This window comes from Anguilla anguilla, chromosome 7 (assembly GCF_013347855.1).
Source record: "Anguilla anguilla isolate fAngAng1 chromosome 7, fAngAng1.pri, whole genome shotgun sequence".
NCBI classification, from domain to species: Eukaryota; Metazoa; Chordata; class Actinopteri; order Anguilliformes; family Anguillidae; genus Anguilla; species Anguilla anguilla.
In genome coordinates this window covers 30,828,226-30,845,638 of record NC_049207.1, presented here as the reverse complement: position 1 = coordinate 30,845,638, position 17,413 = coordinate 30,828,226, and the positions used below count along the sequence as shown (strand labels likewise).

The 17,413-nt window shown below is 48.6% G+C and overlaps 1 pseudogene; it reads right to left on the bottom strand.

The window, feature by feature from the left end:
- Positions 1-604: 604 nt before the first annotated feature.
- LOC118231911 lies at positions 605-2,311 on the bottom strand (annotated as a pseudogene).
- Between the last annotated feature and the right edge of the window lie 15,102 nt (positions 2,312-17,413).

Genomic DNA, 17,413 nt, shown 5'->3' with positions numbered 1-17,413 from the left:
ACACTTAAACGGACGTTTAGGTTTATCACAGTGGAGAAGGGATTTGATGTAGCCTTCTTCCCCATGCCTGTGATCAGGCATGTGACCACACGACTGAGCATGTATGTTGAGGTAAAATTATACCTCCTGCTTTGGACATGCTCCGCATAGCCTAGGTATTGGCCTCACTGTCTCTACAATTTCATGCTCTACGCCAGGGGTGTCAAACTCAAATACACAGTGGGCCGAAATTAAAAAATTGCTACAAGTCGAGGGCCGGACGGGTTCAATGTTTATTGAAAACTTATTGAAACGACCTTATTGCACATATTGAACCTGGAACTAACAAGGCCTATCGATCATTACCTATAAAACAACATTAATTATGAAATAAAAATTTAAATAATAAATAAAATCAGTTTTATTAATTTCTTATGGCTCTATCTGCAGTTTTTCCAGAGTAATTTCAAGTGAAAACATTTTCTACAGGCAAACAACAGCCAAAAGTAATTTACTTCAAAGAAAAATCAAATGTCCTGTAGTAGCAAGAGAAAAAAAAATGCAAAAATGAAACTGCATTAAAAACTGAAAATGCGTCAAAGCACCGTTTGCTGCTCTGTGATGCTCACTTGTCTGAGCCAGATGCTTGGTGTCCCATCTTGGATAAAAGTTCATCAATGTCTGGGGTCAGGCTCTGAGCTGAAGAAATCCTCAGGATTGAGTGAAGGTGTTCATCAGTAAGACGACTCCTGTGTGAATTTTTGTTTATCTTCATCAAAGAGAACAGTTGTTCACACAAGTATGTGCTGCCAAACATGAGCAGCCTGGGAGCGCAGCTGGGGCATTGTGTCGTGGATGAAACGTGGAAACTCTGCAGCGCCACAGATTTTGCCTTCAGTGTGTCACTACATTGGAGCTCAATCAGCTCCATTTGGAGGTTTGATGGTGCGCTTTCCACGTCAACTGCAAATGGATTACTGAGCAGTTCAAACCTGCTTTTTGGGCTTCAAAATCGGCAAATCGCCGTGTGAAGTCGGCACCAAGTATGCCAAGTTCTTCAGCAAACTGTGTAGTTGGGAAAATGGCGGCAGCGACCTGCTCTTTCATTGTTTGGCAGCACGGAAAATGGCTCAAGTTTTCCTGCAGCATCTGCGTCTCCCACAGGCGCAGCTTGGTTTTAAAAGCCTTCACTGAAGCGTACATGTCAGTGATGACACGGCCCCGCCCCTGAAGCTGCAGGTTGAGCGCATTCAGGTGGCTCGTGATGTCACACAGAAACGCCACTTCACACAGAAACTTTTTATTTCGGAGCTCTGTTGCGTCTTTCCCTTTGCTTTCCATAAACTCACAGATCTCCTCACGCAACTCAAAAAATCTTTCCAGCACCTTTCTCTGGCTTAGCCATCGCACCTCTGTGTGATAGGGCAAGTCACCATATTCTGAACTTAACTCCTCCAGAAAAGACTTGAACTGGCGGTGATTTAAACCTTTGGCTCTGATAAAGTTAACCGCTCGTGTTATGACGCTCATCACACGTTCCATTTTCAAGGCTTTGCCACACAATGATTCCTGGTGTATGATGCAGTGATAAGCTGTCAGCTCACTTGTGACGTTTTCCTCCCGCATCTTTTCTCGGATCCTCCCCACCAATCCACTCTTGACCGCACATCGCAGGCGCTCCATCTGTTGTCAGTCCCACAAGTTTGTCCCACGGCAGCCCCATTTTATCTACACATCTGGACACCTCTTCAAAGAGATCTTTCCCCGTAGTTGTGCCATGCATTGAGTGTAATCCCAAAAACTCTTCTGTTACGCACAGGCTTGAGTCCACTGCACGGATGAAAATTGACAGCTGGGCAGTATCAGAAGTGTCGGTGCTCTCATCCAAAGCAAGGGAGTATGCAATGAAATTTTTTCCCTTTCCCACAAGCTGTTGTTGGAGATTGGCAGCAAGCTGACGCATACGGTCAGCAACGGTGTTTCGGCTCAGGCTCACATTTAAAAATGCTTGCCTTTTTTCTGGGCACACTGCGTCACAAACTTTAATCATGCAGTTTTTGACAAATTCCCCCTCGGTAAAGGGCCGGGCTGATTTTGCAACCTCTGCTGCCACAATAAAACTGGCCTCATATTTGTGATTTGGCTTTTGTGAACATAGCCTGCTGTGACACCAGACTTCTTTTTAACTTTTCTACCTTCTGCAGCCTTTGTGTCGTGTCCAGATGCTTGTATCTGTCATGGTGCTTCGTTTCATAGTGTTCGCGAACATATACTCTGCCTCCCACCTGTCTTGAAAACCCCTGTTTTCAAAGTCCACCTTTCGTTTAGCCATTTTTTGGGGAGAGGGATGTTGAAAGTTGACACAGGTGGTGTGTAACACCGTAAGACTGCTGATGAACGAGTGAGGCGCACGCTCGCGGACCCGTGATTGACGTGCCGACGCACGGGCAGTGCATTGTGTGACTTGTAGTATTATGGTTATGCGTGCGATATACCGGCGGGCCAGCTCTAATAGTAAATAGATTTTATCATGCGGGTCAAAGATAATTAATTCACGGGCCGGATGTGGCCCGCGGGCCTTGAGTTTGGCACGTGCTCTACGCGAATGGCGTTGCGCGTCATCCATTGCATCTGCTCCCGGTTATGGCTGGTTCCAATTTCTCTCCTAATATACTAATTCGGTAAGCATATTAGGCTCTTATCTAAGCTATGTCCTTTTTATCATTAAGTGATTTTGAAAGGGTTGTGCATGCTTTTATCTCGACCCGACTTGACTACTGTAATGCCCTTTATGTTGGTTTTAGCCAGGCCTCCCTCTCACGCTTGCAGTTGGTCCAGAATGCTGCAGCTCCTCTTTTAACAGGAAAACGCAAGTGAAGCACATTTCCCCTATACTGGCCTCCTTTCACTGGCTCCCTGTACGTTTTAGGATTGATTTTAAAATTTTATCGTTTGCCTACAAATCATTAAATGGGCTAGCTCCAACCTATCTCTCTGACCTATTACAACCACACGATCAATCAAGGTCACTCAGGTCCGCTGACCAGTTGCTTCTGGTTGTCCCAGGATCAAGATTTAAGCACAGGGGGATCGCGCTTTTGCAGTGGTAGCCCCCAAACTCTGGAACGAGTTGCCTCTGCATGTTAGGCTGGCCCCTACACTGCCTGTTTTTAAATCCCGTCTTAAAACATCTTTATTCCTTGGGTTTTAACTCAGTATGAGAGTTGCCTTTCTTTGTCTTATGATCTTATTTTTGTTATTATTTTATCGTCCTTTTGTCTTCTAAACTGGTCTTTGTGTTTTTGTATTTTATGGTTTTTGCTATTTTCGATTGTACAGCACTTGGTCAACTGTTGTAGTTTTTAAATGTGCTTTATAAATTCATTTGGACAGAGGGATATTAGTAATGCAATGTGGCGCTTTAAAGCAGCCCACTGTGCCCAACTGTTAAATAATACTTAATCAATGACGTATTAATAAATAATTCTTCGGACCTTTTCGCTTTGATGCTGCCCTCGCCCGTGAGTGGCCCTTATGTCAGTGAACTAAGTGAAACTCAAAAACAGAGTGATCACCAATCATCTCGGGACCGGGCTATGCGTCATCTTCAAAAGTATCCATTTGGCAGGAGTCACTTCCGCAATGCAAGATTAGCCTCGTTGTGACGCCTGACGGGCAGAAGCGGTAATATGTTCATCCTATCGCTGCAGAATGCATTTCTCCCCAATTCTTAAAAAGACGCATAGACTCTTCAGTCTCATAACTCAATTCACAAACTGGTCTCTCTTTTAAAGCAAGGGCTTCAACCCCTAAGTACCCACTGTTGGAAGCTGCATTTCCTTATGCTTTCATGGTTCGTTATGTGATCTCACCATGGCAAATATGCTTAAGTTAGCTATATTTTGTATACAACTCAAGCCTTTAAATCTGAGAAAATGAAGGAACTTGTGTTATTATTGCATACTTGCACTTGCGAGCCCTGACAAGCTTTTATTGGGAAATGCCATGATGAAATATGGTTGCTGTCCGCCTCCATCTCATTGGCAATGTGGTCCCCTTCCAGAGTTAAACAATGCCACTCCTGCTTCAGTGCAGCAACGACAGGAGTGACTGTTGCCGGCATCCTCAGTGAAGCTGCAGGGCATTGGACATGTGCTTCGCTGCTCATACTGCTGCTGCTACTGCTCCTACGCTGCTGCTGTTACTGCTACTGCTGCTCCTGCTGCTGCTACTACTGGCTTCTTTCGTTAGAAGAATGGCGTTTCACATCGTCATCATTTCAGCCGGAGACTAACTACTAACAACGTGTCAGCGTATGGTTGTTTGGGGGGTTTGCTGCAACGCCCTCCCGGTCTTATTCATGCATGCTTGTACCGAGTGAGGATTCATTTACACTGATGCAGGTAGTAGTATATTTCGCCCGGTTTAGTTTAAATCTCGGCTCTCGAGGGGAAATACCAACAAGCTGTTGGTACACGTAGCCTAATATATATCACACATAGTATGTTCCCCTGGTTTATTAATGAATAATTCTACTAAATATGGCCTCAGGGGAATGTCCAACATGCTGTTGGTACACATAGCTACTGATCCACGTAACGTTAGATGGCTTCCAGCTGACTGGACGAAGGGCTTCTTCCAGGTGGTCGTACACAGTCATCACATCAGCCGGAGACACCCATTAATAGCATGTCGGCATACGGTTGTTTTGGGGTTTGGCTGCTGGCCTCCCGGCCTTATCCACGCGGGCTGCGTGTTTGGTGGGAGAGCTCCCAGAACAGAGCCATACTGCCAAACATAACTGTATTGCCTTTATGGTTAATAAAGATCTTACTTTGATGACAGTGGTCCTGACAGAACTGGAGCATCGCGTTAGTTCTGGCAGGCCACGAGAGTCAAGCCGCTCCAGTCGAATCAGCTTATTCTCAGCTGAGTAATGTTCACCTATTCACTTAACAGGGCGGTCTACTTAAACGGCCTCCCTCTACTCATTCGGCTGCTCCTCCCGCATGCAAGCTTGCTGCACGTTGCTTTGTAAATCCCCTCCACCACCCCAGCTGCATCCCTATGTGTTAAGAATTTGTATTGCTCCACCCCTATGTATTAAAATTTTTTGCATTGCTGCTGGATCTGTTGTGTGTTTACCCCTCTAGGGGGGTTTGGCTGCTGGCCTCCCGGCCTTATCCACGTGGTTGGCGGGAGAACAGAGCCATACCGCGAAACATAATTGTATTGCCTTTGTTGTTAATAAAGATCTTAGATCTCAAAGGCTTCTCTCTCACTGCACCACAACTTTCTGGCTTTTGACTGAGCCCTACGCAAGTATGTCCTGACACAATGAAGAAGTCCATCAAAATAACCATCACCATCTACCTGAATGGCAAAGTTGTGACGTAAAATGTCAATTAAACACTTGTCCTTACAGGGCACATCCAGTACTCTAAAATACTTCTCAATTTCAAATATAACCTTATTGGTTAACAGGCTTACATCTAACTTATCTGCCCTCTCAACAGAAGTGTTAAATTCTACCCCCAGCCTCTTACACTCCCTGTACACCAAACCACTCATCTTGCTGCAGCTCATCGTGTCATTCTTTTCTTGGGTTCCAAGCAGGAATAATTTTTAAAAAATACTCACAGCAACAGGAACAGCAGAGGAGGAGAAGGGCTTTTAATTGGAAGCAGTATGATAATTATAATTATTTTTAGCACCAATAACATAGCAGCTAATGAGTATAGTTTCTTTTATTGGTGTAGTATAGCCAAGTAAAATATGTCAGAATCCTATACAACTCATTTTAAATAGTCACAGACAGATGACAGGCTTACGTCTGTGCCACCTACTGTGCAAATAGTGTTATAAAAAAATCTTGGTTTGCCCTCACCTGACACAACAAAGCCAGGCCAGTTTAGCAAACTTACACTTCAGCTTGCACCTAACTATGGTGCGGTAGGAAAAAAAAAAATTTAAGATGTGATGAACTATTCAAAATGCTAGCTAGCTATTCATTAATCTTCTAATATTAAAATGATGCAATTTAGCCAATTTAAGTTATACCCATGCTGATCACAACCGTGTTTAAAACGCAAAAGCAAATATGGCCACCTGCCATGATTCCAGCGGCTGAGGAGTCGTCGGAATATAAAAGGCACATGCATCCTTTTCATCATAATTTAAAAAATACCCATTCGCAAAGCTAAAATGCCTTATGCCACACTGCAGACAAGACCTTGGTGAAGATATCTATGAAAAAATATCCTTGTTCAAAGGAGGATTTCAGGCGATCTAGCCACCAGAAGTCATGTACATGCTCCAGGTTGGCTGGGCATTCTATTCTAGTAGTTCTCTTTCATCATCTCGTTTCGAGATCCAACTAGGGGGAATGACATCCGCTCATGACTCCTCAGAAACATCCAATTGCACCAAATCTGGCTCTAACAGACAGTAGCGCATCCAATGCTCCAGGAGGCACCTCCCTCCTGTAAGAGCATATAGGACACTGCAGCTGTACTACTCATCAGTGGACATTCGCTTCCCGCGATCGTCCGAACTGAGCTCACAGCCTCGACCTTGCATGTCACATCAAGAACCTTGTCACTTAAATGCCCACAGGAGGGCATATCCTCGGATCGGCCTCCGTTGGACGTGAAAGGTTTGAGAGTTCAGTCAGGGCTATAAAGTTTGCTAGCTTGCCACCCTCACTCGCTAGCTCCTTCTGTATCGGGCAGCCCACGCCTTAGATACATCTCCCTGCTCGCGCTAACGCCGAACAGGACTGCTAGCTAAACACGCTAGCCTGTTAGTTCTTAAAGCCAGCCGCCCATGCTGCTTTTTTTCGCTTAGCCAGCCTGCTAGCTCCCGCTACATGGTTCTTTCTAAGCTCATCTCTCTCTCTCGAGTTCTACGAAGAGCCACGCTCGCAAGCCTGCCCGGCCGCTTGCGGTGCTCTCATCGCTGCCAAAGATACCCATCCTCTCTGTGTCATGTGCTTGGGTTTTCAACTTGCCCAGGAGGCCCTTGACACTCCGGAGAGTTGCAGCCACTGCCTGGCTTTGCCTTGGAGGCTGAGAGTCGCTGCTACCCAAGGCAACGGCCTCTGTCAGGAGGACTCTGATAAAAAGGACGATAGCACTATGGCCCCTCAGCCCCCACAAAGCCCTCTGACCCTGAGCTGGGCTGACCAGTCCGACCCAGACATGATGGGCCTTCCCCTCTCCCTCTCCAGTACCCCAATACTGGAGGAAGAGGCGCCTGAGTCGGAGCACAATGACACGCCAGTTGCGTGTAACGACTCGGGCGAGGAGGACGCCATTCCTTCCGTGCAGTTAGCACTGGCTATGGGGACGGCTAACGACCAACCCCACGCTGTGGTTCTGGAGGTGTGCGAGCCGTCCGCCGTCCGCCTCCACATCAAATGGCCAGCTCTCCAGAACCCTGCTGATGAGGAGCGGGATGTTTACAACGGGAAAGGCCCTCCTCCGGGCCCTCGGAAACAGCTTTTCCTAGTCCTACACATGAGGCACCACTGGAAGGACCCCCTTGACTTCAAGCACGGCTTTTCCGGCCTAGAAGTCAAAGACATGGCCGCCCAGGCCATGGGGGAACCCCCGGCTGTCGAACCTTCCATAGCTCGACACCTGAACCCCACGCAGGGAGGGCTTTTGGCTGTTAATGACCTGGTCCTGTGCAATTCTCGCCAGTGTGTCCAGACCTGTGGTCACTCCATGGCCCTGGCTGTAGCTGGTGAGCGGGCCCTGTGGCTTAATCTCTCTGGTCTGCCCGACAGTGAGAAGAGGCGCATCGCAGGTGCCCCAGTTGAGCCAGGCCAGCCTCTTTTCAGCCCTGCGCTGACTCTCATGCAGCAGCGGTGCGACAATAAAAAGAAAGAGGATGAGGCCTTCAAACTCTGCCTCCCCCGCAGAGCTATGCCTCAGCCGCCACCTACCACACGGCCCCCACAGCCCCCGGCTGCAAACCGCCATGCCCAACCAGGCCAGGGTCAGAGCCAAGCCCCAAGGGAAAACCCTAGGCCAGCAGGGTGACCCCCCTCCCAGGCTTTGGGGAAACATGACCTCCGCTGCGGCCGCAGCGAAGAAACCATCACCCACCCCCGCTGACCCCAAGCGGAAGCGGCCTGCCTGACCAGCTTCCCCACTTGGAGGGGGCTAAGTCCATGTTCTGGGGCAACCAGCCCCGTGGACACATGTTCATCTCCCCGCTTAAAGAAGAGGAGACTTCAAGTTCAGGGGGACGACCCCTCCCCCCCCAGGGGTCCCCACCCCTATGTTCGCTGTGGTCAGGGCACCAGTTCCCGTGTCCCCCAGCCTCAGTCCCCCCTCTCAGTGCCCTGAGAGGGAGACTCTGTTCAAGCCACACAGGCAGTGTTACCCACATTCAGCGTGTACAACAACACCAGGCCATTTCTAATAAAGGCTTCCGCCCTGAAAGGCCAAAAAATAAAAAACCGTGTGAAAAGATTCTCTTTAAAACACACAAGGCCTCCCCTGGTTTCGCCACTAGGTGGAGCGCAGACACCATTATTTGATTTGGCCTCACCCGGCCAAATTTCCCCGCGGTCCTCCACACCCGCAGGGGCACTCACGAGCCACATCATAGCTTCGCAGGCTGTGTCAGCCCCAGAATGGGTCCTGAGCACAATAGCCAAAGGCTACAGACTCCAGTTCAGAGTGAAACCACTACGTTTCAACAGAGTCATTTACTCTCGAACCAAAGAGAGTATGGCCCATGTTTTAGAAGAGGAAATCTCTTCTCTCTTACACAAAGGGGCGAACCGTGTGGTTCCCCAAGATCAAGCCCAACACGGCTTTTACTGTCGCGATTTCCTGGTTCCAAAGAAGGAGAGACCCTTATGTCCGATCTTGGATCTCAGGGTGCTGAACAAACATTTAAGGCAATACAACTTCAAAATGTTAACGTACAGCACTCTTCTACGCTCAATACGTCAGAACGACTGGTTCACATCAATCGATCTGAAAGATGCCTTTTTCCACGTAGGCATCTATCCCCCTCACACAAAATTTCTGCGCTTCGCCCATCGTGGTGTTTGCTACGAATACACTAACACTAACTACACTAACAGGAGTCAGAATTCTGACTTATATCGACGACTGGCCCATCATCGCCAATTCGAAAGTCAGAGCTGTGCAGGACACACAGTTAGTTCTCACATATCTGTGGTCTCTTGGGTTCAGAGTGAACCTCTCCCCAAGAGCAGTCTCCCTCCATCCCAGAATGTAACGTTCTTGGGACTGGACCTAAACTCTGTCGATGCGAGTTCGGCTATCAGCAGACTGCATCTTTTCACTCACTGTCTCTCTCAGTTCAAACCGGGCTCGAGAGTACAGTATCGCACATGCTTCAGACTGCAAGGGCTGATGGCTTCAGCCTCTCAGGTCCTTCCTCTGGGGCTATTAAGAATGAGGGGCTTTATGAGGTGGATTTCATCTCTCCACTTCAGCCCCATGCGTGATCTCCATCGCCACGTCTCGGTGACGCGTGTGCAACCAAACTCTGCATCACTGGGAAAGCAGACTTTTACGCTCAGGGAACCCCTCTTGGGATCGTTCTCATGAGGAAAGTCGTGACAACAGACGCGTCCCTCTCTGGGTAGGGTGCCACTCAGGAGGGACGTATTATGAATGGGACGTGGCCAATCCAGCTACGCTCAGCTCACATCAATTATCTGGAGCTAGCATTTGGATAGCTCTCAGATATTTTCTCCCCCGTCTAAATGGACATCATGTGCTAATCCGCTGCGACAACACGCCTGCGGTTGCTTATGTCAATAGGCAGGGTGGCATGCACTCCCTCCAGCTCCACTGTCTAGCCCACAGACTGCTGGTCTGATTTCGGTGCAGCGTTAAGTGCATACACAAATGCTCATAAGGCCAAATTAGCACAATAATTTCACTGAACTGTCAGTGTACTTGTGAAACAATTTACACTTTATCGACTCTTATTTTGTATATTTCCTTGTTAAATGACCTGTTAAAATGAGCCCAGATGCCAGTTATAATATGTGCGTAGAAATGTTCTTACATTGTGCGCAGAGAATGTTTGCAGCAAAATTACCGTCAGATTCAAGACACTTGCGGACCAACCACTTTTGTTTTTACCTACGTCCAAATGTCGGTGAATCTGGATCATTCTCAATTGATAGGCGCGCGCCCCGCAATTTTCTATTTGAATAATGCAACGCCAATTTCTCCATATAAAAATTGTCCTGTTGCAGGCTCAGAGCATGGCTGATTGATAGATAAGTGAAGAGAAAAGGTGAACCATGGCCCCTAATGGTAAAAAAAGAATTTTTTTTACTAATGCAGAGATAGAAGTGATTGTTTCAGAAGTTGAAGCCAGAAAAGGCTTTTTTTTTTTTGTAGCGTTTCGACTGGAATGACTGGTGTGAGGAAAAATGAGGCTTGGGTTGCCACAACTGAGGCAGTGAATTGCCTGAGGGATGCAGTAAAAAACAGTAAGGAGTACCCTATTGTTGGCTATGAGTGGGAGCAAGACAAATTTTTTACTATTAAATATGATGTAATTATTATTATTATTATACAGTTAATTATTATTATTACAAGTAATACTTATAAGATTATTAGTTAATTTTCTTAAGTACATTATTAGGTATTATTAGTAAATATTATTTACAGTTTCAAATATTGAATATTTACCCATTTCTACTGTTTGTCTAAGATGAATTTACAATTTTTAAATAATTTTCGTAGACTTCTTGATTTTTGTGTATGCGTGGTCTGAGGCAGCTCTAAATTTGTTCGCACAATAAGAACAAATTCAAGTAAGAACCTATTGATGAATCCCACAATTGTGCCTAAAACGTGCGTACGCAGGGTTTAAGCACAGATTTGTGCGTACGCAACGTTAGTGAATGAGGCCCATTTTGATTACATTGCAGGCAGAACGTTCGACCTCCCCACCTTTATTTCAAGAAAATTGTTTTGCAATATATGGTTTCCTAATCTTTATTAAATTAGGTCACTGCTGGTGCAGCAATAGGTGATGTAATGCTGGCCATCAGCATACGTGGTATAAAAAAAACACAGCCTTTCTAGAGAAACACTACAGTCACAGTTTGTTGGCTAATGACACACCCAATACTGGCTCATGTGGCTCTAAAATACCTCACCTGCCTCTAACAAGTGTTTCATACAACTTTTCAGTATAGCAAGGGATGTTGTGTCTCCTCATGCCTCTAGACTGCTCCTAGCTGATGTGCAGGAGCTTGTCTTTACAAAATACAACTTGGGGAAATTTGAGTAAAGCATAATAGCTGAAGATGTATTGCACCCAGGGAAGCTTTTCAATTTTTTTTTTTTAGTTATGAAAGCATTTATTCAGTTTATAATTGACTTCAGTGTCCCTCTGGTAGGGGTGGTGGTGGGGTTTGTGCAGTTCATACTGTGCAGTTCAGAGTAAGGATGAGTAACTATGTTTTGATTCATAAAAGCATTTTGCCTATGTTTGAAACTTGATTTGACTGTTTGTGTTATAAAAGCCTGTTTGTGTTAAATACAGCTTTAAAAAGCAAATGACCTGTTGTTAAATTGGATTATTATTTATGTCATTGTTAAACCATGACTTTAATGCTTTACTATCTCAACAAAGCAGTGCCAGTAACATATATAACCAAAATATTTTGAGCAGTAATACTTAGCAATGATGAAATCTCATCTATGTTCAGTAGATGGAGACAGAGACCGTATCAATGATATTGTTCTATTCGCTTCTGTTTTGCTCCAACAAACGATGTCAGCTAGGTATATCAGCAAACATATGGCTTAGCTATGTCCAGAAGTCCTCAATAATAATAGTATTTTCCAAGAAATTACGAAATATCTTTGACCACGTTTCGTTAGGTGCAACGCCTTTTAAACTACCACAGAGTGAATGCGTAAGTGAATGCGATGCTAAGAATATTTTCGGTTACGCTGACCTATAAAACGCTATTCCAAAAGCAGAATTAGACATGTTATACATCGTTAGAAAGCTTATACTCTCACCTACTGAATAAATGAATTGTCAGTCAAGCCAGACTGTACTAAAAAGGGCGACGACGCCGTAAACAACAGGTGTGGTATTACGCACTACAGCATTTTGGAAGGTACCCAGGCATCACCCATGCGCGTATATTTCCCAAACGGATTGTCCAAGACAATATATGACCACTCAGTCTCAAAGGGGACATATCTATGCGTAAAACCAAATGGTAAGGTTGTATATTTATTCAATATTTAGTCCCAGATGTTGACTGTAGAATGACATGGCATCATTTAAAAAAACCTTTTCTCCTTTATTTCGTTATTCAGTGAGCAGCATTTTCACTGCTGTATAGGCATATCTTAGGGCTATTGTCGGGTTTATCTTGTTGCTATGACGGAATACGATTTTTTAGTGGTGAAAGAATATCTTTATGAATGCCAAGATAGACAACATTGTCTATTATGTCAAGGGTGGGGGGTGTTTTCTAGATGAAACTGTAGGGAGGGGGTGCGTGTTAAATGAACGACCCGAGTGACAATGGTGGCACTGCGAAACTCCGTATTCGGCATAGTTGTCGTGTATCGTCTACTAATGAAACTGAAACAACGCGTTTCTGTTTTTAACTCATACTTCGGTTGCAGTAGCACCGAATGTCTGAGTTTAGTAATCACTAGGGGCTTTGCGCTAAGAGGTTAATCCTGATGTCATGGTCCTGTTTTCCTGTCTGTGTTTCCCTTGTTGGGCCGCCAGATGGCGGCACTTCTGTTTTGTGTCCTGCTCCCCCCCTGTTAATTGTATGATTGTTTCATTGTCTCGTTATCCCATCATTGTTCCCACCTGTGTCTTATCCCCTCCTTTTGGTTTGATTGCTTTTTGAGTTCACCTGTGTCTTGTTACCCCTGTCTATTTAAGTTCTCTGTTCCCTTGACTCGGGTGCTGGTTCCTTGTGTTTGTTTCCGATGTCTGTTTGCAAACCACCGATTATACCTGCCTGTGTTTTTGTTTGACCTGCCCTTGTGCTCTGTTTGACCTGCCCTTGTCCTCTACCTGCCTGTGTTCTGCCCTGCCCATGTTTGTGAGTTCCTCTTGTTTTCTGTTTTATTTAGATATTTTTTGAGTTTGTGTTTTTGCCCTTCGTGTCCTTTCTGTTCCCTGTTTGTTTGCCTTATTTAGATTTTTTGAGTTTGTGTTTTTGCCCTTCATGTCCTTTTCTGTTCCCTGTTTGTTTGCCTTCCTTTCTGTAAGTAAAGTCTTTGTTAATTTTCTCCCTTTTGAGTTTCGTGTTTTTTTCCACTCTGTGCCTGGGTCCCAACACCCGTACCGTTACAGAAGGAACCAGCCAGTTTGGGACCCAGCAGAGTTTTTTTTTTTTTTTTTGTTGTTTGTTTATCATGCCACCGGGGTGGTGGAGTGACCCAGAGGACTCGCCACCCAGCGACTGGGAGTCCCTCGCCCTTGAGCTTCCCAGCGCCCGGGGCGGACGGTCACGGAGGCGCCGTGGTCGGGCTGCCTCCCGGTCGGCCAGACCTCCAGCTGCCCAGCCAGCGGTTCCCGGCCCTGCGTCATTTGAAGGGTCTCGACTGGCGATCTTTCCAGGGTCCGGCCCGCGGGGGTCCCGCCGGTCCCGTCCGGCTGCCCAGCCGGGTTCCCTACAGCTGTGGTCTGTGTTCCTGTCCCCTGCCCAGCCCAGACGGCAGGGCCCTCGGCCTGCTCCACCCCAAGTCCAGGAAGGGCCTTCATGGCCTGCTCTGCCCCAAGTCCCGGAGGGGCCTTCACGGACTGCTCTGCCCCAAGTCCCGGAGGGGCCTTCACGGCCTGCTCTGCCTCAAGTCCCGGAGGGGCCTTCACGGCCTGCTCTGCCTCAAGTCCCGGAGGGGCCTTCACGGCCTGCTCTGCCTCAAGTCCCGGAGCGGCCTTCACGGCCTGCTCTGCCTCAAGTCCCGGAGCGGCCTTCACGGCCTGCTCTGCCTCAAGCCCCGGAGCGGCCTTCACGGCCTGCTCTGCCTCAAGCCCCGGAGCGGCCTTCACGGCCTGCTCTGCCTCAAGTCCCGGAGAGGCCCCCAGAGCCACCTGGAGCCCCGGAGAGGCCCCCAGAGCCGCCTCGAGCCCCGGAGAGGCCCCCAGAGCCACCTGGAGCCCCGGAGAGGCCCCCAGAGCCGCCTCGAGCCCCGGAGAGGCCCCCAGAGCCGCCTCGAGCCCCGGAGAGGCCCCCAGAGCCGCCTCGAGCCCCGGAGAGGCCTCCAGAGCCGCCTCGGGCCCCGGAGAGGCCCCCAGAGCCGCCTCTAGCCCCGGAGGCCCCGCCTGCTCTGACCCTTCCGCGGAGGCCGCCTGCTACACCCAAGTTTCGGGCTTTACTTGCGCCTCGAGCCTCGGGGGGGCCTCCGGAGCCGCCTCAAGCCCCAGGGGGGCCTCCGCAGCCACCTCGAGTCCCGGGGGGGCCTCCGGAGCCGTCCAGAGCTCCGGAGAGGCCTCCAGAGCCGTCCAGAGCCCCGGAGAGGACAACGGTTCCATCTGTTGTCCCGCAGGGGCCGCCGCAGACTGCTCTGGCCGCCCCGCAGGCTAAGCCACCTGCCTCTCCCCCTAGCGTTCGTGCTCCCCCTAGTGTTCTCGCGCCCCCCAGTGTCCATTCTTCCCCTAGTGTTCTTGCTCTCTCTAGTGTCCACACCTTGCCCCCTGGCGTTCGTGCTCCCCCTGGCGTTCGTGCTCCCCCTGGCGTTCGTGCTCCCCCTAGTGTTCTCGCGCCCCCCAGTGTCCGTTCTTTCCCTAGTGTTCTCGCTCCCCCTAGTGTCCACACCTTGCCCCCTGGCGTTCGTGCTTCCCCTGGCGTTCGTGCTTCCCCTGGCGTTCGTGCTTCCCCTGGCGTTCGTGCTCCCCCTGGCGTTTTTGCTTCCCCTAGTGTTCGCCCTCCCCCCAGTGTCCGTCCTCCCCCCCAGAGTCCGCACTCCACCTAATGTTCCCACGCCACCCAGTGTTCCCAACCATGTGTCTGTGTGTTCCCCGGCCCCCGTGTCTATTTGTCTGCCCACCTGTTTGTCTGCCTGTCTGCCCACCTGTTTGTCAGCCAGTATGTTGACCTGTCTGTCTGCTCCCCAGGCCGTCAGCTCGACGGCCAATGTGTTCTCCCGCCTGTCTGCCTGTCTGTCTGCGTGTCAATCCGCATGTTTCTTGTCTTGTCTGCCTATTTGTCAGTCCTTGTGCCAGTTTTTGGGTTCCCCCCTCTCCTTCCTTGTCTGTCTGTCCCTTAGTGTGTCTGTTGGTCTTGCCGTGTGTCTCCCCGCCTGCTTGTCCCTTTGTCTGTCCGTGTAGATCTCCTGGTGTTGTTCCTGTGTCTGTCACTCCGTGTTTGTCTTGTACCCAGTCCTGTGTTGTGTGGGTATCTGTTATGTAGGGTCTTGGTGTTGTCTGTTGTCTTGAGTCTTGTCGCTTCCTGTCATAGGTCCAGTCCGGTGTTCAGTCTTGAGTCTTTACCCAGTCCAGTGTTCTGTCTCGTCTCATCATGTACTAGTCCGGTGTTTGTCGCGTTGTTCCTGTCCAGTGTTTGTCTAGTCACGCCCCAGTCCAGTCCTGTGCATCTGCCTCGCCCCAGTCCAGTCCTGTGTGTCTACCTTGCCCCAGTCTAGTTCCTGTCCTGTTCCTCTCCAGCCCCGAGTTCCTCTCCAGCCCCTAGTTCCTCTCCAGCCCCGAGTTCCATTCCTGTCCACTCCAGCCCCGAGTTCCTGTCCTGTCCACTCCAGCCCCGAGTTCCTGTCCTGTCCACTCCAGCCCCGAGTTCCTGTCCTGTCCACTCCAGCCCCGAGTTCCTGTCCTGTCCATTCCAGCCCCGAGTTCCTGTCCTGTCCACTCCAGCCCCGAGTTCCTGTCCTGTCCACTCCAGCCCCGAGTTCCTGTCCTGTCCACTCCAGCCCCGAGTTCCTGTCCTGCCCAGTCCAACCCCGAGTCTTGTTCTTGTCCTGTCCAGTCCAGCCCTGAGTCTTGTCCTGTCCAGTCCAGTCCTGTTCCTGCCCCAGTTCTGTGTCCAGTCCCTGTTCCTGTCTGAGTCCTGTCTCTAGCCCCCACCCTCTGTTGACTCCCTCCCCGGGTCGGCCTCCTGGGACGTCAGGAGCCGTCCCTTGGGGGGGGGGGGGGGTACTGTCATGGTCCTGTTTTCCTGTCTGTGTTTCCCTTGTTGGGCCGCCAGATGGCGGCACTTCTGTTTTGTGTCCTGCTCCCCCCCTGTTAATTGTATGATTGTTTCATTGTCTCGTTATCCCATCATTGTTCCCACCTGTGTCTTATCCCCTCCTTTTGGTTTGATTGCTTTTTGAGTTCACCTGTGTCTTGTTACCCCTGTCTATTTAAGTTCTCTGTTCCCTTGACTCGGGTGCTGGTTCCTTGTGTTTGTTTCCGATGTCTGTTTGCAAACCACCGATTATACCTGCCTGTGTTTTTGTTTGACCTGCCCTTGTGCTCTGTTTGACCTGCCCTTGTCCTCTACCTGCCTGTGTTCTGCCCTGCCCATGTTTGTGAGTTCCTCTTGTTTTCTGTTTTATTTAGATATTTTTTGAGTTTGTGTTTTTGCCCTTCGTGTCCTTTCTGTTCCCTGTTTGTTTGCCTTATTTAGATTTTTTGAGTTTGTGTTTTTGCCCTTCGTGTCCTTTTCTGTTCCCTGTTTGTTTGCCTTCCTTTCTGTAAGTAAAGTCTTTGTTAATTTTCTCCCTTTTGAGTTTCGTGTTTTTTTCCACTCTGCGCCTGGGTCCCAGCACCCGTACCGTTACACCTGATCTATCCTTTGACACGCATATAAAAAACATATCCAGAATTGCCTTCTTTCAGTTACACAACATAGCAAAAACAAGCATTTCCTGTCAGTTGGGGACGCAGAAAAATTGATTCATGCTTTTGTTACGTCTAGGCTAGATTACTGTAATGCCCTTCTATCTGGCTGCCCTAATAACTCGTTAAAGAGTCTCCAGGTGCTGAATGCAGCTGCTCATATCTTGACCAGAACTAAAAAGTGTGAGCACATTACTCCAGTGGTAGCATCGCTTCACTGGCTACCCATTAGCATAGGATAGATTTCAAGGTTTTGCTCCTGACCTTTAAAGCTCTACATGGACATGCACCAGTGTACATAACCAACCTGCTCCTACCTTATAAGCCCACAAGGTCACTCCATTCTCAAGACGCAGGCTACTTGGTTGTCCCAAGAATCTCCAAAAACATAAAAGGTGGTAGAGCTTTCTCCTACATAGCCCCACTACTTGACTTCACCACCAGCCATACTACCACGCACTCTGCTCCTTACGACTGGCTGAAGCTAAGCAAGTGTGGGCTTGGTTAGTACTTGGATGAGAGACCACCAGGGAATACTAAGTTGCTGCTGGAAGTGGTGTTGGTGGGCCAGCAGGGGGCAATCTTCCCTCTGGTCAAA